The sequence below is a fragment of the Ursus arctos genome, unplaced genomic scaffold (assembly GCF_023065955.2).
Source record: "Ursus arctos isolate Adak ecotype North America unplaced genomic scaffold, UrsArc2.0 scaffold_16, whole genome shotgun sequence".
NCBI lineage: Eukaryota > Metazoa > Chordata > Mammalia > Carnivora > Ursidae > Ursus > Ursus arctos.
The window spans coordinates 56,746,630-56,769,883 of NW_026622830.1; the positions used below are offsets into that span (position 1 = coordinate 56,746,630).

The following is a 23,254-nucleotide window of genomic DNA, read 5'->3' on the forward strand; positions in this document are numbered from 1 at the left end:
AGTCAATTCAAAGTAGTCTGTTTAAAGGCTGTGACTTTTTCCTACCTGGTTTCAAAATTTCAGAAAACCATCACTGAAAATAAGTTTCTCGTTCTTGAAGAATACATTTGGATGATGAAAAGTAGCAAGAATAGCAGATTAACCACGGATTCAAGGTTCCAGTTTTTTTCCTTCGTTGGTCATTCACACTTGTGAGTCATCTACTTTTATTATCTGGCTTTCTTAGTGTCCTAAAGGTCTGACCCCCGAATGAGTTTGGATGGTTGTATCATCCTAACAGAAGAAGACTCCATAACTCAAAGTGTCTTAAAGGTAAAAAAGAAGTATTTTAATCTCCTATAGAAGCAGCTCATGGCAGGGCTGGCAGAGAATGTGGGTTATTCACACTCTCTCCATGATTCTGTACAGTTTTCCCTACTCTGCCCTTTCCCTCTGGCAGGGTTGTCTTCCACTCCCTGCTGATTGTAAGACGGCGGCCAGCATCAGGGGCACTGCCTTCCTTGTTCGTGTTCAGAGACAACCCAGATATTTCTGTAAAGCTCTTACCTTTTGTCTGAGTGGGACAACCTAGTTTATTTGTCTCTCCTGGCACAGTAACAAGGCGCTGACTGATTCGAAGCTGGCTATGTGAATGGCCCACGAAACAGAACCGTTCCCTGGTCCTGTGGATGGGGCCAGCTTCCTGTGAGTCACCTGGGCTGCAGGGGAGGAAGCACACAGAGCCCTGGGGTTCCATTAAGGAGGGGGAGTGGATTCTGGCAGACAACTGTCCAGCCCAGCACTGCCACATGTTGCAGATGGCTGTACCTAGAAATGGTCACCGCCATCGTATAGACTCTCTGTAGGCCTCACAGTGAGTTGTTATAGTAGTCTTCTAGTGCCATTGCAGCAAATGACAAACTTTCAGTGGCTTGAAACAATACATTTTATGACCTTGCAGCTCTGGAAGTCAGAAGTTCAAAATCAGTCTCGGTGTGGTAAAATCAAGGTGTTGGCAGGTGTGCGGCTCTGCCTTCTGGAGGCTCTCGAGGAGAATCCATTTTCTTGCCTTGTCCAGCTTCTAGAGGCTTCCTGCATTCCCTGGCTTGTGGCCCTTCATCATATCACCTTTTCTCCCTCTGTTTCCATCTTCCCATGGCCTTGTGTCTGATCCTCCTGTCTCCTTATGGATACTCATGATTACATTGGGGCCACCCAGATGATCCAGGATAATCGCTCCCTCTCACACCTGAATTTAATCACACCTTCTAAATCCCATTTGCCGGGTAAGGTAAGATACTCAAAGGTTCTGGGGATTAGGGCATGGACATCTTTGGGGGGGGGGTCATTATTCAGCTAATCAGCTGCCTCCTGTACTCCTGTTTGTGCCTCGCAGCTGTGTTTCCCGCCTCATCTCACATGTGTCTCCTGTGTTTCTCTCTTCATTTGCATTGTACATGAGAAAAAGCAGCAATTTAAACAATTGAATAAGATTCTGGAGACAGAGTTGCAGGAATAAAAGCACATATAATTTCATTTGTCTCCTGAAAGTTTTTGTTTGGAATTTGAAATTTAATATAATTTTGCCTATGTAAAGTGAATATTAGTGAAACAGTTGATCCGAAATCTCTTTTCAAAGAATATACTGTTCTTGTAAAAGCCCTTCAAAACAATATTTTAAGTGCTGTTTCCAAATGGAGTTTATACTTTTGCCCTTATTATTGTATTGAAGGTCTGTTTGAGGGTGTGTGTGTGTGTGTGTGTGTGTGTGTTTTCCCAAAGTGAATTTGCTTCGGGATCTACTAATACCTTTAATTTTTCACCAGGGAGGAGATGAATTAGTGCATCTTCTAGACTAGGTTTTCTTAGCACTTGGAGAATCTGGTATAACAAATATTCATGGGAGAACGGAAGGACAGTGGCTCTTACATCCCATATACTTTTGACAGCAACAGCATAAACCTGAACAAACTGTACATTCTTGGTGCATCACTTCAGCTGAAAATGTGTTCTGTGAAGTATTCTTTAGTCCTTAGTAATTCATTTTTGTATGAGATAAAAGTACTTCAACATACATTAGAGAAAGCAGAGTGGTGATTTTAAAATTTCAGCAGTGACCATTTTTTAGCAGTTCTATCAGCATATTAATTGACGTTAAAACCCGTCAAAGCCCATTTGGGAATGAAAAAGAAAGTTTGAGATGGTTCAGTTTTGTGTATGATATTTGTATTTATTTGTATGATAACACTTAGTTATACTTTTATTAAGTCTCAGTGCACCATTCAATAATGATTCATGGGCTGTGGGTTTCCTGAAATTGTATTTCATGGAATGAGCAGTTAGAAAAAGTGAATCTGCACAGCCACGGAAACAGTCAAAAAAACTAAGAGGCAGGGGCGCCTGGGTGGCACAGCGGTTAAGCGTCTGCCTTCGGCTCAGGGCGTGATCCCGGCGTTATGGGATCGAGCCCCACATCAGGCTCTTCTGCTGTGAGCCTGCTTCTTCCTCTCCCACTCCCCCTGCTTGTATTACCTCTCTCACTGGCTGTCTCTATCTCTGTCGAATAAATAAATAAAATCTTAAAAAAAAAAAAACTAAGAGGCAGCCCACGGAATGGGAGAAGATATTTGCAAATGACACTACAGATCAAAGACTGGTAGCCAAGATCTACAAAGAACTTCTCAAACTCAATACGCAAGAAACAAACAAATCAAAAAATGGGCAGAAGATATGAAGAGACACTTTTCCAATGAGGACATACAAATGGCTAACAGACACATGAAAAAAGGTTCAACATCATTAGCCATCAGGGAAATTTAAATCAAAACCACACTGGGATACCACCTTATGCCAGTTAGAATGGCAAAAATTGACAAGGGAGGAAACCACAAATGTTGGAGAGGATGTGGAGAAAGGGGATCCCTCCTACATTGTTGGTGCAAATGCAAGTTGGTACAGGCACTTTGGAAAACAGTGTGGAGGTCCCATAAAAAGTTAAAAATTGAGCTACCCTTTGATCCAGCCATTTCACTACTGGGTATTTACCCCAAAGATACAGACATAGTGAAGAGAAGGGCCATATGCACCCCAATGTTCATAGCAGCATTGTCCACAATAGCTAAATCATAGAAGGAGCCAAATGCCCTTCAACAGATTAAGAAGATGTGGTCCATATATACAATGGAATATTACTCAGCCATCAAAAAGAATGATTACATAAATTTTGCAGCAACATGGACGGGACTGAAAGAGATAATGCTAAGTGAAATAAGTCAAGCAGAGAGAGATAATTGTCATATGGTTTCACTCATTTGTGGAACATAAGAAGTAGGAAGATTGGTAGGAGAAGAAAGGGAAAAAGAAAGGGGGATAAACAAAAGGAATGAACCATGAGAGACTATGGACTCTGGGAAACAAACCGAGGGCTTGGGGAGGAGGGGAATGGGATAGGCTGGTGATGGGCATTAAGGAGGCACGTATTGCATGGTACACTGGGTGTTTTACGCAAGTAATGTGTCATGGAACTTTGCATCAAAAACTAGGGATGTACTGTATGGTGACTAACATAATATAATAAAAAATATTATTATTAAAAAAAAGACAAAGAAGTGGTAATGGCTTTCTTCCAGACCGTTGGTGGTGGCGTGGGGCAAGAGATGGTGGCAGAGCTGGATGGCGGCGGCCTGCAGAGCCGGAGAAAAACCATTCCAACAGCAGCACCTTGTCTGACCGAAGACTCAGCAACTCCAGCCATTGTAGCATTGAGGAAGAGCACCGCCCCGTGTATGAAATGGTGCAGCGGATTCTCTTGTCAACGCGAGGTTATGTCACCTTTGTGAACGAAGTCTTTCATCAGGTTAGTGTGTGTCTGTGTGTGTGTGTGTGTGTGTGTGTGTGTGTGTGTGTGTGTGTGATAAGTTCATGAAATTGAAGAGACTTGTTCTTGTTCTTTTGCGCATAGTCCTGCAAGAAATACTACTGATGAGTTGGGCTACATTACTGGACTGAATAATGATCCCTCTAATCCTGCTTTTAATTTGTCATGTGGAGTGTTGTGATTTTGTGTATGATTCTTTAAGATTTTGTTTTTGTAAAATTCCTACATGTGGAGGGGAAATTCTATATCTGAGCAAATCATTCCAAAAATACCCTCACGTGTCGGTAAGAAACTTGAAACCCAGAGGTAGGTGGGAAGAAAGCTCTTGCCGAATACTCATCAACCAATGAACATGGCAAAGAGGAGCCCCAGGCTGGTGTTGTCCCAAGGGCCAGAGGGAGCTCTGTGGAGGCTCTGCAGATGGTTGTACTTTCCCTGCAAACACGCATGGCATGAACGTGTGATTGAAGTATTTATGACGTAAGAGGAAAAAGTTGGGTGGGGAGGGGAATAAGGGGAAAGCAAGGGATGACGCTGGTATAGCACCCTGGTGGTGGCCACTGTGGTGAGTGAAAAGGGAGGGGAAGTACAAACAAGAAAGCAGGTGCAAGTGCGGAAGAAGATGGCAGAGAGAGACCAGAGGCCGGGCAATGATTAGCAGCCCTGAGCTACAACCGGGGCTGGCTCTGCCCCCCCAGGGGCATTGTCCGGAGACATTTTTGGTCATCACAACTGGAGAGAGGGCAATGCTGCTGGCATCTAGTGGGTAGTAGCCAGTGATTATCCTACAGGCATAGGACAGGGCCTGCACTAGCCCACGACAGGAAACATCAGGCCTCAAATGTTAGTCGTGCTGCTGTGGAGAAACTCTGACAGAGGAAACAGAACCCGTGGTGCAGCGGAGAAAACAGCAGACCTGTGGTGTGGGCTGGAGCCACTGGCCACCTGCATCTTGGTACCGGTGCCCTGGGAGACAGAGCCTGGCTCTTTTGTGGGTGTGTGCATGTGATGGGGACTAGCTGTTGAGTCTGGGCACACGCACAGAAGGTGAGGCCCCTGAATGGCAGACCTGTGATCCGTGGGGAGAAGGGGAGGAGCCCTGTGCACACACGTGACCGGTACATGCGCAGTATGAAGAGCTTTCCGAGGAGGGGCAAGACTTCTAGATAGCGATGAACCCTTTCACTTCTGAGACTGTCATTAAGGAAAAATCAACCAACAATGAAAGTCCCAGTGTAATCCACAGCAATCTGGAGGTGTTCACGTATTTTGTATTTTAGTGAATAAAAAGGTTGGACTTAAGAAAATATTAGTGTAATATTCTCACTCCCTGACTGTGTCTTCTCTGTCTCATTTCTTTGCCCCTGTTTTCTTTGACCCCAGATTCCAAGAATTGACCAAGTTCTGGGCTTGAGCCTCTTCTGCTGTAACTCCACGCTTGCCTCCTTCGGGCTCGGAGCCAGCAGCCATTTGGCGTGAGACTCTCACTCAAGCTTTTTGTCTGGACCTTGCTTCTTGTTTGCACACTTGCCTTTTAAAATGCCCCCTGGTGACCTTGTCTGACATTCTAGTGGTGTCTTAATGATGACGAGGCCAGAGCTGAGCTTATTTTCTTCCCTAACATCAGCTTCTCCTCATGACTTGACCACTTGTTTAACGGGGCTTGTGTTCTTGTGTGCGTATTAATTTCAGCCCTCCCGTGCTTCTCGTCTCCAGCTCCTCCAGTGAGCCATCCCTGGACAAGCCATGCAGGGGGCTTTCGCACTCCTGCTCCCTCCTTTTCCTTTGGCCGTGGTTAGCAGCATGCTCCCTGGAGCCCCGCACCTGCTGTGTCATCCCTTTCTAGCCTATACTGTATATGTCATGCTGACAAAACATTGTTTTATCATAATAGTCCAGGACTTAAAAATCTACCCTAGTCTGTCCATTAACGTTGCCCTGTTGCGTTCCTGTTGTACCCACGGAAGGTACTTGGTAACCATTTAATTTGAGTTGAAGTCAGCAAGGTCATATAATTTAGGATAGAGGTCATATTCTTTATAGAGTAAAGGACTAGATCATAGTATTTCAGGCTTTGTTGATCACACGGACTCTGTTACAGCTATTTAGCTCTGTCTTTGTAGTGAGAAAGGAGACATGGACAACACATAACGAAGAAGCGTGGCTGCGTTCCCGGGGAACTTTATTTAGGAAAGTCACTTGGCAGGCTGGATTTGGATGACAGGCCATACTTTGCAGGCCCTGATCTGTAGCAATGTTTTAAGCTCTTGGATGCCAGTGCTTACTATAAGACTAGATATGATTGACAAAGCTTGTAAATTTTGCACACGAGATAATGCTAAACTGATGTGGTTTTACCTTTATTGTGTAAACTGTTAATTTACTATATGGAAAGTTTTGTCTGCATCCATTATTGACATTGCACCGCTGGCAGAGGGTGCTCTAAATTCTGCATGCCATTTAGTCCTCACTCCAATCTAAATTCAGTTCAGAAGTAGCTTGGGCCAAGTAGGTAACTGCAGACTACTTATGACCGAACTTCTGAGACATCTTTGTGCCGTGAAGCCAAAAAACATTTTATTTACACCTTCTCATTATTCTTCATCAAATCTAATTTGAAAGCATGTATGTGAAATTTAAAATGTAAGGGTTGTGCATGTGAAAATACTAAGTAGAGATTCTTGAAGGGGCGTGGGTTTTAACATTGCATTCTATTGCCCTCTTGAGGTCAATGATGTATTATTCTTTTTTGGGGGGGCGGGATTTTTTTGTCTGTTCTTTTTTTTTTTAATTAATAATATTTTTTTTATTCTATTATGTTAGTCACCATACAGTACATCCCTAGTTTTTGATGTAAAGTTCCATGATTCATTACTTGCGTATAACACCCAGTGCACTATGCAATACGTGCCCTCCTTAATACCCATTACCAACCTATCCCATTCCCCCATCCCCCTCCCCTTTGAAGTCCTCAGTTTGTTTCCCAGAGTCCATAGTCTCTCATGTTTCATTCCCTCTTCTGTTTACCTTCCCTTTCTTCTCCTACGGATCTTCCTGTTTCTTATGTTCCATAAATGAGTGAAACCATATGATAATTGTCTTTCTCTGTATTGTTCTTTTCAGGATGGCAAAATGTGACTTGTTTCCTAGTGATTTCATTTTCAATTTTAAAGTGTTCATTGACTATTTAATATTTAGGCCTAAAGGCCATTAAAGTTTAAAATGTACATTCAGGAAGCTCGTGTTCTCAGTGAAGGAGGTAAGATGTGTGTGTATGCACCAGAGAACAGTGCATGATGGAAGAAGGTCAGATGTCCATGGGTGTGGTGTCGAAATAAATGCTGACAAGGGGCCCCGAGCGCAGAGAGGCTCGTGACAGGGGCTAACTGTGCAAGTCTCCTTGGCCTGGATGGTTCGGTAGGTTGCAGGCAGTGGAAATAGATGGTAAATGAGGGGAGATGAGGTTCAGTGGTGCTCAGGGCAGCCTCAGTTTACTGCTGCCCCCAGCAGGCAGGCTAACAGTGAGTGGTAGAAGCTTCAGGTGGGGCAGTTCTGGTCTCGGGGTCACTCCGCTGGAAACTTGTCTTCTTACCAGTGTTTTTCTTACCTGTTGTGACCATTTGTAGGTCATGAAATCACTTATCAAAAGCCAGTCTTTTGGGGCGTTTGGGTGGCTCAGATGGGTAAGCGTCTGCCTTCAGCTCAGGTCATGATCTCCAGGTCCTGGGATCAAGCCCCACACTGGGCTCCCAGCTCAGCGAGGAGTCTGCTTCTCCCTCTCTCTCTCTCCCCCTGCTTGTGCTCTGTCTCTCTCTCCCAGATGAATAAATACAATCTTTAAAAAAAAGGCCAGTATTGTTTTAAAATAATGGAATAGAAGAGAATAGGATGGACTGAAACATTTCAGAGTACCCTGCATATTCTAAGGATTAGTATTTCTTTGTAAACCTTCTAAAACAACATTTATTATCCAAATGCATATATGCTTCTGTAAAATGTCTTACTTAGGTAATGGGTCTGAAAAGTTCAAAGCACTGCTCTAAAGGTTATTTGTCGATTATGTTGTTTTGTTGGTGTTGGTTTTGTTTTAAAAAATAACTTTATTTTTAAAAAAGTGAATATTCATTAGACAAATAGAGTCCCAAGCCAATCACTCAAAATACTGCCATTAAGCAACCCCTGTTGATGTTTGTAGAGTATCATTCCAGGTATTCCTGCATGTGTCTATTTGACTGCTGGCCTGGCTAGCTAGAGAAGCAAATAAGAGCCTGGCAGAGAGGAGATGGGTAAGGCAGGATATAAACAGAGAGCAGCCTGGCAGACAGACAGGAAGGCTTACAGAGGAGCTGATGGACATAAACAAACTGGCAGGCAGGCATAGAAGATGAGACAGGTAGGTGTAGACAGGCCAGCTGGCAGAGGTGGAAGTGAGCAGGGAGGTGTAGATGGACAGGTGCGTAGGTGCAGACAGACAGGCAGACAGAGAATTTGGCAGGCAGTTAAAGATGGACAGGGGCGCCTGGGTGGCACAGCGGTTAAGCGTCTGCCTTCAGCTCAGGGCGTGATCCCGACATTATGGGATCGAGCCCCACATCAGGCTCCTCTGCTATGAGCCTGCTTCTTCCTCTCCCACTCCCCCTGCTTGTGTTCCCTCTCTCACTGGCTGTCTCTCTCTGTCAAATAAATAAATAAAATCTTTAAAAAAAAAAAAAGATGGACACGCAGGCAGCCAGCCATGGATGGGTGAAGGTAAAACCAGACAGAGGTTGACTGAGGTAAAGGCAGAGACAATGGGAGGGTATGTGGAGGCACCGGGGTGGGGGTGAAGGATTGACAGGTAACTTTATGACAATGGAATCTTAATTCTTAATGATGCTTTTGTGCGTTTTTAATGAAGAGCTCTGAATTTTATTTTATTTGAATTTGACAGCAGAAAAAATAAAGAGAAACAGAATTGTAGAAATTCAAATAAACATTTCCTTTAACACAAGAAATATTAATTACCAAAATATTTATCTATAATGAGAAGATTAAAATCACATTAAGGTGGTGGCATCAGTTTTTATCCCCGTGGTGTAATTTTAGATAGCACTTATTGATTTCTTAAGAAATCTGAAGAAATTATCAGCCTGGTATTTTCTTCAGCCTCCTGTTCCCATCCACTTATTTCATTATATTATCAATTGTGAGCCTGAATTTACTATTATTTGCAGTCAGTTTTGGAATTCTGATGTGCAGAGTTGTTCAGTCTTGGTTCTGAATTTAGCTACACTCTCCTCCTGGTGTCCTGAGTCCTAACATGCTTGCTTTGATGCACTTCTTGGATGGCCTTGTTTTGTCATTGAGTGGGTGTTTTCAAGAAGGTGTCTTGAGGCTCTAGTCCCTGAGTTCGTTTGTGATGAGGAATGTTTCCCTTTTGCTTTTCCACATGAAAAACAGTTTAACTGGGTATAATAATTTCAGATCACCCTTTCTTCCAATTAGGAATTTTCAAGTCAAAACTTTCCTAGAATTTTCAGTATGAATACCTTCAACATGTTTAAAGTAATAAAAGACAACTTGGAAATGTTTCCAGGAAACAAGAAATTATAACAAACGACTAAGCAGATTTGAATAATAAGGAAATAGAACTCCTAGAGATGAAAAAAAAAAGTAATAATTGAAATAGTAAAGGAAAACCTTAGTGGGTGAGTTTAGTAGCAGGTTAGGTACAGCTGAGGACTGAATAAACAGAATGACAGACCTGAAGAAATTATCCCAACTGTCCCCCAGAGAGACAAAGATGAAAAATACGAGAGGTCGAGACATGGAGAATACGGTGAGAAGGTAGGAAGCGTGTGTTCCATTCTTCTCTATCCTTATTTTTTTGATCTGCTGTTCTGCAAGTTACTGAGAATATCCTACTATAACTGTGGATTGGTCTATTTTTTTTCAAAGTCTATCAGTATTTGCTATACACACACACACACACACACACACACATATATATTTGAGGCAAAATTATTAGTTTCAGTATGGATTCACAAATGTCATATGTTTCTTTGAACTGATTCTTTCATCAGGAAGAATTTTTTCTCTTTATTAATACTTTTTTTTCCTTTTTGGCCTCAAAGTCAGTCTTGCCTATTCTTAATATAGCTCTACCAGTTTTCTTTTGGTTAGTGTTTGCATGGTGTATCTCTCTCTTTTTACTTTCAACCTCTCTACATCCGGATGTTTTTGGCGTCCCCTTATAAATGGCAAATGGTCTTTTAATACTTATTAAAATCGAACCTTATAATTTCTATCTTTTGATTGGAGCATTGTTCCCTTTACAGTTGACATAACAACTACTGTAATGGTGTATAAGTTCACTATCTTACTTTCTGCTCTCTAATTGTATTGCTGATTGTATTGAATTCTCTCAGGCTGGTTGTTTTTAGCATCCCGTTTTTCTCTTCAAGCTTAGTGTTTTTACACTCATTTGTAATATTTTATTGTTTGCATCCCTAACTTAAAATCTAGCATTAATTTCAACTTTTACCCTGTAAGTATGCACTCCAGTTCCATTTATTCCTTCTCAGTTCATATGCCCCTGCTATGTACAGATTTGCCTCAACTCACAATGCAGTTCTGTCCCGATAAAGCCATCAGAAGTTGAAAATAGAGTAAGTCAGAAATGCATTTAATACACCTACCCTACCGAACATCATAGCTAAGCCTCACCGACCCTGAGCATGCTCAGAACATTTACTTTAGCCTACAAGTTGGGCGATCTCATCTAACACAAAGCCTAGCTTATAATAAAGTGTTAAATATCTCATGGAATTTATTGGATACCATACTAGAAGTGAAAAAGAGAATGGTTATATGGGTACAAAACGGTAGTAAGTGTATCAGGTGTTTATCCTTGCGATCCCAGGGCTGACTGAGAGCTGTAGCCACTGCCACCGCCCAGCGCCACAAGAGAGTGTCATACTACATATCCCTAGCCCAGGAAAAGATCAAAATTCAAAGTACAGTTTCTACTGACTATGCGTGACTTTCGCACTGTCATAACGTTGAAAACTTCTGAGTTGAACTGTCCTAAGTTGAGGACCATCTGTATTTGAATTCCATATTATGAATATATTATTTATATGTGTACACATATATTATCTCTTTCATATTTATTATTTTACCCGGTTTTATTCTTTTATATATATATTCATATATATATTTTATCCAATTAGAGTTATCCAACTAATTACCTGTTTATTGCACTTTCATCTCTTCCTAAATCTCTGATCCAGAATTATTTTCCTTCTGCCTAAAGAATAACTTTTAGTATTTCCCTTAGGTCAGATCTCCTGGTAAAAGTTTTTCTCATTTCTGTATCTGAAAATTTCTCTATTTTGCTTTTGGTTTGGAAGTGCAGTTTTTCTGGATATTGAATTCTACCCGGGCAGCTGTTCTCTCTTTGCACATTGAATATTTGTTGCATTGTCTTTGAGAAGTCATGTGAGGTCACGTGGTTGCTCCTTTGGAGGAAATGTCTCTTTTTTCCTCTAGAAGCTTGTAAGATTTTCTGATTGTTCTTGGTTTTCAGCACTTTTACTGTAAGGTACTCTGTATTTACCCTGCTTGTTTGTGATTCTTGAGTCTGTGGATTGACATCTTTTACCAATTTTGGCAAAATTCTCGGGCATTCTCTCCTCAAATATCATTTCTGCCCTCTTTTGCTAATCTTCTTTCCTTGTGCCTCTGCAGCCAAGTATAGGAGCAGCTTTTCATTGTGTTCTTTCTCTTGCCTTCCTTTCTGAGTTAGCCGTCCTTTCGTCTCACCATGCTTCACTCTGGGTGTTTCCTTTGGTGTTTTCATCCTGTTTTCAGCTATGTCCATTCTGTTGTCAATCCATACCCACTGAGTTTTTCATTTTGGTTATTTTATTTTTCAATTCCATTTCCATTTCTTTTTGAAACTTTCTTTATCCTGATCTCCTATGTCTTTAAAGTATTGTCTGGTTTTTATTGTGGTGTTGTTAATGTTGACTTCTTTTCTCATATTTCTGATTTTTAATGAATATGCTACATATCATATTAACCAGACAGTTTGTACAAATCATTTGGGTTTTACTGTGACCTTATTTTCCTACAGAGAACATTTCTCTTTGCTTCTTACGAGGAGGATAACATGATATACCTTTGATTTTGGATTTGGATTACCTCATTGTCTACATTTGTCCAAACTCATCACATGGTTCACTTAACATTTGTGCATTTCCTGATTTATAAATTTTATGTAAAGTACCATAAAGAAATTTTGAACTCTAAGGAAGTGATATGCATGTTGAAATGTTTAGGGGTGAAATGTACTGATGTTTGCAGATTTCTTTGCAATGCATCAAAAATAAAATGGGTTGAAAGAAGGATAAATAGAGGTGGGTTGATAGGTATGTGGTAAGAAAATCTAGCAAATGCTAATGGTAGAATCTAGGTGGCAGTACATGGTATTCACTTTAAAGTATTTCTACTTTATTGTATGTGTGAAAATATTTGTAATACAATTTGGAACAACATTAGAGTGGGACAACATTGTACTTTGTCATATTCTTCTTTGTCTTTGTTGATTGTTCTTGAGATACAAGTCAGAATATTTGTTACATTGATATGTTACCTTCTTGTTATAACACAGACTCCTCTATTCTGCAATTTGATGTGACATCAATGGAAATATATATATTGCATGAATCCTTGTTACACTAAAGTCTGCCTGTCATTGGATCCTGTAGCGTGAACATTAAGGACAGTATGAAATCTCTGAATCTTGAGATTCCAAGACCTAGAATCATCGCTAACTTACTTTGTAACCTTGGGAAAATATCTCATGTGTTCTGAGCCTCAGCTTAATTTTTCATCTATGGAATGAAAACACTTCTGTAGTATTGAGTTCCTCTCCTTTGTGTTTACCCCTCAGTCAGAAATATTCCTTAGAGCTAATACTCAAAAGGCAAATACATTTCTCCTTTACCGTTTTGTTTATATGTTTGGAATCTTACATTAAATCAGAAGTCTTACATGCATATGTGTAAAGAGAGTCTGTAATGTTCAAAAGTTCATGGGGTGCTCTGTGGCTCAGTCAGCTAAAGTCTGACTCTTGGTTTTGGCTCAGGCAGTGATCTCAGCATCATGGTATTGAGCGCCATGTCAGGCTCTGTGCTCAGTGCTGGAGTCTGCTTGCTCTCTCCCTCATCCACTGCCCTTCCCCTGCTGGGCACATGCTCTCGCTCTCTCTCTCTCTCTCAAATAAATGTGAGAAATCGGAAAAAAGAAAGTTCACATCAATGTGCACAGTGCTACAGCTGGCCAGAGGCTCTCTTTCATGTGTTTTCTGCGAGCCGCATTCACTAGCATACCAGCGAGTACAGAACACCTGAGTACAGTCTTGACTCATTGGTATGCTGGTGAATGTGGGCTCCCAGAAAGGGATGGTAAGGTGGAAGGGAGGGACGCAAAAAGAAGGAAGGAAGAGAAAGACAAAGGGGAAGAAAAAAGAACGGTTCCAATTATTAGCATTTGCCAACTTCTGTGGTGTAAATAATCCTTCCGTCACCAGCACGACATCCCTGCACATGGAGTTAGGCGGAGGTGTGACAGTTGGCTGCAGCTGGCTGCAGTAGTCTGTCTGTTGTCTTATACTCAATTTCTAATTCATTGGGTTGTATAACTGTTATGGTTTATATAGCCACTTAAAGTATCTGTGTAGGCGTGCATGTTGGCTATTTTTGTGAAAAAAATATTCAGAATACAAAAGTTATTTTTAAATTGCATGACATTTTCTGGCCCAATTGAAAATACCTTTTCTCTTCAGCAAGTTTGGTGTGCACAAAAATATCTGGCTCCGTATGTTTCAGAGGAAAGTCTGAACTTGGTGGTGGTGATTAGAAATGTCTGTTATGCGTCTGTTACAGTGATCTGAGCAGGTGTGGAGTTAAAGGGAGTCTTCTCTTTTTATTTTAGGCGTTTTTGTTGCCTTCCTGTGACATCGCTGTAACAAGGAAGGTAGTTCCAGTGTACAGAAAGTGGATCCTCCAGGACAAACCTGTGTTCATGGAAGAACCAGATAAAAAAGAAGCTGCCCTACAAGATGCTGAAAAATTAGGATTTTCAGAGACTGACAGCAAAGAGGTAATACGTTGTCGCTTGTTTCAGCTGGGAGTACACGTATTTTAGCAAAGTCTACCCGATCGGGCGAGGGTGCCAGTCAGTGGGGCACAGGCCGGCGGGGCTCTTTTATCGTAGTTGCTTCTCTCCAGTTGCTGAGTTCCGTGAGGACCTGCTTCAGTGAGGCTGCTTCTGGGCTGTCTTCAGGATCATTGGTCACCTCCTTCCCCTCAGGCTAGGTCCGGCTGTGCATGGCAGCTTCGTCATTCACTGTGGCGGCAGAGTTGTTTTATGAACCATCGTATGTTCACACGTCTGCGTATGAGACTAAAAATGTCACTGCTGTATTGGTATTGACATGTTTAAACAAATAGCATTTGAGAAACTAAATTTAGAATGTTTTGGCAGTCTTGTCTTGTGCAGTGGCCTGCCCAGAGCAGCCGAAAGGACTAACCCAATAATGAGTGCTATCTCCTCTCTTAAGAAGCCTCACATCAGGGCTGGGTGCTGTCCTCAGAGTGAGTGCTGCTGGAATGGAACTTTTCGTCCTGGTTAGGTAAAGCTAGAGGCTGGATAAACCTAAAACGACACAGTGGGATCTCTTCCTGAAACAAAATATCTGTCATATTTCTATTTCTGGCATGCTGTTTTGAAACTAGTCTGAGAAATTATTTTTTTTAAGATTTTTATTTATTTATGTGACAGAGAGACAGCCAGCGAGAGAGGGAACATAGCAGGGGAGTGCGAGAGGAAGAAGCAGACTCCCAGCAGAGGAGCCCGATGTGGGACTCGATCCCGGAACACCGGGATCACGCCCTGAACCGAAGGCAGACGCTTAAGCACTGTGCTACCCAGGCGCCCCTGAGAAATTATTTCTAAAAGTGGGTGTTGCAGCAATTAACAACAAACATTTAAGACTATTTGTAATCAAAGGCATATCACTTTTAAATATCTGTATTAATTCCATAATTTTTGATTTTTTAATATTGGTGAAATCATTTTAATAACTGGTCATGAGGTCAAAATGAATAGATAAGCAAATGGAATTTATCACACATTTTAAAGGTCTGTTTTAGAGACTCATTCAGTCACTGGACCTGCGTTTATTTCTTCAGCACATACTAAACACTAGGCACTGTTTGAGGTGCTGGAGGTGGTGAACAAAATGGAAAAAAGACTCGCCCTTCTAAAACCTCTATTCTCATGAATTTTGGTGAGTGTAAGGAATTAAATATGTGAACATGTACTTCTTCCCCCTCCGTTAACTGGTTTTTATCTTCTAAAGACCTCATCTGACGGTTCTCGTCATAAGCGATCTTCCAGTTGGGGACGAACATACTCCTTCACGAGTGCAGTGAGCAGAGGATGTGTGACGCAAGAAGAAAATAAGAACGGGAAAGCCAGGGCCCAGGCTATGCTGCAGGTACGTGGCTGGCCGGAAACATAAAGACCTCTGGTTGGAGTCCATTTGAACATTTTGTTTATTGTGATAGCATCATTAAAGTACGGGGATATTTGTATCTACCTGTCAGTAAACAGCTCTTAAGTTCTCATTCTGAGTTTTCTTCCTGACCGCTCATCTTCAGTTTGTAAAGATTCTTTTCTAGTCGAAGGATACCTATGAGCTGGTTGCAGTTTTTGAGAGGGATTATTACGCAGTGAATGTGAAATGACTGAGATCTAAATCTTAAAAAGCATGTCCTGAACACATATGGGGAGTTAGTCCATCATCTGGACTCTAATTTGCAAGACAAGCATGGTGATTCTATAATCCCATAAAGAATATTCTTCTTAAAAATTGCCTGTTTGATGATAAATGCTCTACTTTTTAAATCTTTATCTGTATGAATATTTAAATAGAACCAGTGCCATTTGGGAACATTGGAAAGAACAACTTTGGCTGATCACTTAATCTTCTCAGACCTCAGGATTTTACCTCAAAAATGGGGATTGGGAGATTGATTACCTCTTGGCTCCCATCTAGGTGGAAGGTTGTTAGGTCTCTAAGTGAAAACACAGAATGCCTCTTTTTCCCCTGCTCCCTGGCGCCCACCCTCTACCCCATATCCACCTGAGCTAGCATAGGCATAGCTTGCCTGTTGCCCAATTTTCAATGACATGCTTTTGTCATCCATCTCTCAGTAGGATTCCTTGTCATGGTATCCTTTTTGCTTTCAGGTTCATTAGCAGTTTAATACTCCGTAACTATTGAATCTTCTCATTTTTCAGTGAAAATCAGCAAATAATTTGAAATCAACTTGAAACAAAATGAAGATGATTTTACTTGAGTAGCTTCAAAGAACTCCGGTGCCAGTTGTTAGGAAAATCTGTGCCCTCACCAGAGAAGTGTATGCCGGAGTCCCTAGCCTGGGTCCCTTGGTATTCCTTGTCCTCCAAGTGGATTGCCATATGCCGTCCTCAGCCATCCCACTGCCAGTATCTCCCTAGGTTCAGGAGAGTGTTAATTTGTTTTCTGAAAGGATGAGTTACATCAACTTGGCCAAACCAAGAAAAAATATTTTCCACTTGATTGTAGCACAACAGTGTTCAAAAATGTTTAGTTTGGATTCTAATAGCTGTGTTTGTTCTCTTTGTATCCAGTATCTTTGGTCCTTTCCTTGGTTCATTAGGAAAAAGTGGCCAAGTACAGGTTGAATAAGCTAGTACTCTTCTCCAGTTGCTGTTGAGAGGTACAATTTGGACGTATTAATTTTTTTTTTAATTTTTACCTTAACCAGTACTGACATGGTAGTAAGAAAGATTCATGGAGTTGGCATTTTGATCTTTTTTAAAAAAGAAAATGAGCGGAGAATATAATATATGAAGACTCCTCACTTTTACTTGGGAGTATGCAAAGTTTCCAATTCACATCAAGAAACCAAATATCTTGAGTGAAAGATCTGTCTTGCAGCAGATCGTCTATGCCATACGTCTTCCAAAAACATGGCCGCGAGGGGCAGCTGGGTGGCTCAGTCGGTTAAGCCTCCGACTCTTGATCTCTCAGCTCAGGTCTTGATCTCAGTCAGGGTAGTAAAAAAATAAAATGGCCACTAAAATTATACTACCACTGCTAGAGTTGGTTAGTCAAAAAGTTCTTTGTTTTCCTTTTTCCCACTTGAAATCTAGGAAAGTCTTCACAATTGCTGTTATCGTCTGTTACCAATTATTACAGTGCTTATTTAGTAATTCTTTCTAGAAAAGTAGGCCCTGACACCTTTTTAATCTTGCACAAGATAATCTTAGAGGCTGTCAATATTTAAATTCACCCACTTGACTTTTGAGCATGTTTATTTTAATTTCTTCAGTCCGTTTGTGCATCTATTTTAAGATGTTGTGTTGATAGATTTCATTCCCAGGTGAGCCAGAGAATTCTGTTTGTTCCCAGATCCTTTGAATTTGTACTGCTGAACACAAGGGAGACTTAAGAAGGCATAGGATCTAGGTAGATGGTACCCATCCACCTTCATCACCAGACTGACAACTCAGTCTCCTAAACTGAAGGGTCACTGGTGTCGTCTGTGTCAGTAGTAACACAGTGGTAACTTTACTGTAGTGCCCCTAAGCAGTCACTTATGACTACGTAACAGGCCACATCTGTGCGTCTCACAATTTTCTACTGAAACACCCCTGACAGGAATGGACAGTGAACTTGTACCCCAAAGGTCTGAGGTAGAGTGTAGAGCTGTTGGCTGATGATCTAAGTTTTTTTAAATCTGTTTTTATCTCAAGAATTCACTTAGGTTTTATATCCTACTGCCTAATATCGTTCTCCTAGTCAAGGTATATGCACCTGGAAGCTCTGTACTGTTGACCATGTGGCCTTGCCGGTTTCCTGCCTCCCTACAGCTACTAGAGATCTGCGCCCGTGTTGGGTGGTGCTGGCCGTGCTTCCTACCTGCAAAGTTCATGTGCTGGGAGATTCCACAGCAATCAGATGGTTTTTCCCAGCCACTGTCTGACCACTGCTCCTCTTCCTCTCCCCGTCCCCGACCCCAAAATTTCTCACCCAGAAGCAGTGATCCTATCTTACTGTTTTCCCCTTTTCTTTTGAGGTAATGTAAAAAGAAGTCTTCAGAAACTTTTCTGATTCATAAATTTTCTAAAGTTGCACTATTAATTTGTATTAATAATTTTTTTTCTAGGAAAGGTCTTTCAAGTGTGTCAGGTGATTCTAAGAGAAGCATTTTAAAAAATCTTGAGTATGTGTTGGTACCACTTGCCTTAGTTGAAATAACTCAAAGGTGATTGTTTAGTAGAGGGAAATTAATATCATTATCTTTAAGAAAAATTTGTTCAGATTTATGTGTTTAGTTACATTTATATGTTTAATGTAAAATTTGTTGATTTCAAGGTATTTTTGACAAATGCAACAAACGTCTTTTTGTTGGAACCATGTCCTGAAGTTCCCATGCTCTTAAGAGAACAAGCTGATGCCTGTAAAGCTGTTTTGATTATTTGTAGGCACATGATAATGGAGCTTACAATGAATAAAAAGACATGGTAAGTTTATTTCAAATTCATTAATACTGTAAAACAGAAGTTTCTCTTTTTCAACATAATAATTAGAACATCAAAGCCTCCACTTACTGATGGCTTTACAAAGTGAACAGTAAGATGATAATCAATCTTCTGTAACAGTTTCTGTGAATTATGAAGAAGGTAAGTATCTAGCACTTTGATAGTTTATTTTTATTATTGGCTTTAAAAATGTTACTGAATGAAAAGTAGTCATATTACTTAATAGTAGATTTTTCCATTTTAAATTGTCATCAGACTGCTTTGTGGAAAAACAATGTAACTGGTGTTTTCTATCATTCTTCATAAGCCCAGGAGAGGTTGTTAATTGCTCTGAAATGCTGTTAACTGATTTTTATTGCTTCCAATTTGAAGCTTTAAATTCACTTTGGAAAACCAATTATCTGAAATGACAGACTGTCAGAATGACTGAATAATAGTACCGTCAAACATATAGTGGCGTCATGAAAATGTGCTTATGCGAAATGTTTTCGTTTTTCTCCTTTGTTTTTGTTTGGTGTCTCTGTGTTTATAATACCCCTGAAAGTACACAGTGCTGTGGGTTTTTCCCATGCCCCCGTCCCATGATTAGCGCATCACTCCAGCTTAGGAGGTGCTTTCAGACATTCTCAGCAACGGAGACCTCAGAGCCACTCTGTAACCCTCTTTTTTCATGCCCCTCAGTTCTGGTTGTAAAATGCCTCTCCAGCCTGTCCTTTACGTGTTCCTCCCACCCATCGCTGCCCTGGGGCGGTCTGGCTGGGTCAGCCCTGCTGTCAGTGGGCTTTGGCCTCTGTGCTCAGTGCTCAGGGCTGCTGCAGACCAGCTCTGGGGGCCTCTTCCCTCCTGGAAGTCCTCAGTGGGGCCCTGTTACCACACCTGTGTTCTGGATGCTTTTTCTCGATGTCCTTGAGTCAGCACTAAAGGGAAAGCTCTGTGTGCACCTGGTGGAAAGCATAGAAATGAGGCAGGACTGACCTGGCCGGGGCCCCTAGGGCTGTGGAGTCCAGCCTTTTCCTTTCTCCCATGAAGGGAGGGTGGGCCCAAAGGAATCCCATCAGGTAGCAAGTTCACTGGTACAGAAACCACAGGAATCAAAATGATTATTTTAGGATGTAAATTCCAGGGGCGCCTGGGTGGATCAGTCGTTGGGCATCTGCCTTCAGCTCAGGGCGTGATCCCGGTGTTCAGGGATCAAGCCCCGCATCAGGCATCTCTGATGGGAGCCTGCTTCTTCCTCTTCCACTCCCCCTGCTTGTGTTCCCTCTCTCGCTGGCTGTCTCTCTCTCTCTCTCTGTCAAATAAATAAATAAAATCTTAAAAAAAAAAAAAAAAGAAGAAGTAGAATAGTTGTTGTACCGAGAGTTTTGTCTTCTCCCAAGTTACAGCCAGGACTAGCTGCAGACACCAGAGGATTTTGAACCAGTAGCTTTGTTCATGATAATAGCTGATTTCTCCATAGCTCAGATCCTGGTTACAGTTGATCAAATAAATTTTGAGACGCTAAAAGAAAATCAAGATCAAGTGCTTTTTATTTTAAAGTTCATTTTATTCCTAGTAATTTAAAATATTTTGTTAAAACTCATTCTTCTTCCAAATGAGGGTGATTCAGTTCTCTTGTTGGCTCGTTGGTTTTAGACGCTCATGGTGGCGTGGATCCGAGCAAACCTGTGTGTGTACATTTCTCGAGAGCTCTGGGATGACTTCCTTGGTGTGCTGTTCTCCCTCACGGAATGGGAAGAACTCATAAATGAGTGGGCCAACGTCATGGACTCCTAGACAGCAGTGCTGGCGAGAACTGCTTACGGAGTTGAGATGACAAACCTACCTCTAGACAAACTAAGTGAACAAAAGGAAAAGAAGCAGCGAGACAAAGGTACTTCTACTCTTACAGAGTAATACCAGATGTCTGAGATGGAGGCGGAGTGTGTCTATACATATAGGCAATTAATGCATGGAATTTTGGAATAAACCATACAGGCCGTGTCTTTTTAATGGTGGTGTCGGATGGTGTTTCATAGCACTCTGTCCTCGTAGTAAGGATGATGAATTTATGAAGGGGCTGTGGAGGAAGAAAGAAGATGAAGGGGAGTAGCAGTAGTAGCAACAGGAATAATAATAATGGCTCGTGCTTGTATGTATTCTCTCTCTTCGCCCTCTTGGTAACTTCTGAGTTACTATCCAGGTATCACAGACAGAAACTGAAGTACAGAGAGTCCATGGTGATGGGCTCACTCAAGGTACCTAGCTGAGAAGTGGGAAAGCCAGAAATCGAAGCTGGGAAAGTCCAGCTCCAGGCACCACACTAGAAAGACGTATTCCAGTGCCTGCTTAGGCAAGGTAGAAAAATTCTGAGTGTTTCAGATGGGAGTCATTTTGGCTTTTTTTGTTTCTAGATAAAAGTTGTTTTGAGACCTCGAGTCAGATCAAGGTGGAAAACATCAGTGGTGGTTTCTACTGGGGACAACAATTTGTCTTCATTACTGTTTGAAGGCTGTGACACAGTCTTGGGATTAATCTCCTTGTACTCCAATTTATTGTGTAAAGATTTTGAGGCAGTTCATAGAAGTACCTATAATACAATAGATAAAATGGGTAAGGACACTGGGGCAAATTTAAAGGGAGCGGAGTTGCCGGAGTGGTTAAGATGCCAGAATGCATGCCAGAGAGCCCCGTATGCTTGCTAGGGAGGGAGAAGGGGAGCAAGCTTAGATGTGACTCTGAGCTTCACAGGGTTACAGCAGAGGATCACAGATTCCAAATGGGGAACATCGACAGCTTAGGTGATACATAGCTTTTCTTGGTCCTAAAACTTGGGAGGAGTTTCTTCTCCCAAGATGCATAAAGTATACATTGCTTGCTTTGGGTAGACTATAGCCTCAACAATAGCCTTATTATAGACTGTATCAGCTTTTCCTGTGTGACAGATCACCCCAAAACATAGTGACTTAAAGGAACAGCCAGTTGTTTAAATCATGATTTTATGAGTTGGCAGTTTGGGTTGGACACAGTTGGGAGTTCTGCTGGATTCCCTCCTGTGTTTGTAGTCAGCTAGGCTGTCAAATAATCAGCTAGGCAGCTCTAGGGTTGGCCAGCTGTCAGCTGGGGCAGTGATGGGGGGACTTGGCCACATACCTTTTATTGCCCAGCAGGCCAGCTCAGGCTTTTTTGGTGAGGTTTTAGGTTTCCAGGAGCAGCAACAGGGCAAGCCCAGATTTTCCAACGCATTTCAAATCTCTGCTTGCTCATTTTGCTAGCAAAGCAAGTCATGTGATGAAGCCCAGGGTCATTGTGGGAGAGGCCCACAGAGGATGTGGATGTGGGGAGGTGTGAACCAATTATGGTGATTACTTAACCATATAAACATGTCATTAATGGACTGATTCTTATAATATCTTCGCTGCAGTCTGTGAGTGGCTGTATTTATTTATAGGAAGGTAAACAATCTGAAAAACAGTTTATGGAATGATACAGAATGAATTCAATTATGTAATTAATGCCTTTGGCAAATATTTCCGATTGATCTATCATCTTGCTTATGAGGAGATAATACTAAGTGAAATAAGTCAAGCAGAGAAAGACAATTATCATATGGTTTCTCTCATCTATGGAACATAAGAACTAGGAAAATCGGTAGGGGAAGAAAGGGATAAAGAAAGGGGGGGTGATCAGAAGGGGGAATGAAGCATGAGAGACTATGAACTCTGAGAAACAAACTGAGGGCTACAGAGGGGAGGGGGGTGGGGGAATGGGATGGGCTGGTGATGGGTAGTAAGGAGGGCATGTATTGCATGGTGCACTGGGTGTTATGCGCAACTAATGAATCATCGAACTTTGCATCAAAAACCAGGGATGTGCTGTATGGTGACTAACATAATATATTTTAAAAAAATTTTTTTTAAATTAAAAATAAAAATGAATTCAAATGTTCATTATAAAAATACTTGCCTTCTAAGCACTGGATTTGTGGAAACAAAATATACTCTCAGGAACCTGGGTGTGAAAACGACCCATAGGTGGCAGCCACCAGCACATTACCTGTGCAGAAATCTCTATCTCGGTCTCTTATCTCCTGTATTTCTCTTGGATCCTTGACCACTCATTTGAAATACTTGACCAGAGCTCTAGGAGAGGAAAGCAGAGAAGTGGTACCTAATTTTGCAACAAGAGAAGCTGCCGATTATATACAGTTGGATTTATGAAATCTGCTGAGTAACACAGGCTGTGCAATGAATGATAAGGAAGTCAGCCTTTAGATTATTTTTCTTGTCTTATCCTTTATCAGGCTGTGTTCTATTCTCCGAAAGGAGCCACCGTGGGGAGATCCTGTTCTCTCAGCTGGCGGAGCCACCCGGATGTGGCCGAGCCAGTGCGATCGAGGAGCGCCACCACATCTGGGGCACCGGGAGCTGAGAAAGCAAGAAATATTGTTCGCCAGGATACAACTGGTAAACGTTTATTTAAGTGCTTCTGTGAGGTCCAGTTGCTATCTAAGATGGATTTATAGGAATAAAATGTTTTAAAAGCTTTAAAATTCGACTCAGAACATAAATACATGGCCTTTTATTAAGTAGGATGTTTCCGTATCTTTTAATTGTCTCTTCTGTTCTCTTCAAATCTGTTTTTGATACTTATTTCTGAATCATTCATTGTGAAAAAGAACTTGAGCTGTCACTACTGAGTGAGATATATGTGCAAAAGAGAGAAAATAGATATTTTGTTAGAAGCCTAAAACAAATAGATTCTCAGTAATCGCACAGC

General features: G+C 41.5%; 2 protein-coding genes and 1 long non-coding RNA gene across 7 annotated transcripts in view; 2 read left to right on the plus strand and 1 right to left on the minus strand.

Moving 5' to 3' along the window:
- The window catches only part of LOC125282006 (uncharacterized), a 52,910-nt gene extending 49,212 nt beyond the window's left edge, over positions 1-3,698 (plus strand). For 2 of the 4 annotated variants that reach the window (XR_008959637.1, XR_008959639.1), the window contains exon 6: positions 64-3,601. This is a non-coding gene — a long non-coding RNA (uncharacterized LOC125282006). The other 2 variants (XR_008959636.1, XR_008959638.1) reach the window with 2 other exon arrangements.
- Positions 1-23,254, minus strand: part of LOC125280908 (dual oxidase 1-like) — a 171,561-nt gene that overhangs the window by 95,939 nt on the left and 52,368 nt on the right.
- The window catches only part of LOC125282005 (ral guanine nucleotide dissociation stimulator-like), a 33,353-nt gene continuing 23,933 nt past the window's right edge, over positions 13,835-23,254 (plus strand). For both annotated transcript variants that reach the window (XR_007189096.2, XM_057312935.1), the window contains exons 1-5: positions 13,835-14,002; positions 14,684-15,401; positions 18,330-18,478; positions 20,132-20,369; positions 22,779-22,941. The gene's annotated coding sequence lies outside the window, so the exon portion shown is untranslated. The remainder of the gene's footprint in view (positions 14,003-14,683; positions 15,402-18,329; positions 18,479-20,131; positions 20,370-22,778; positions 22,942-23,254) is intronic.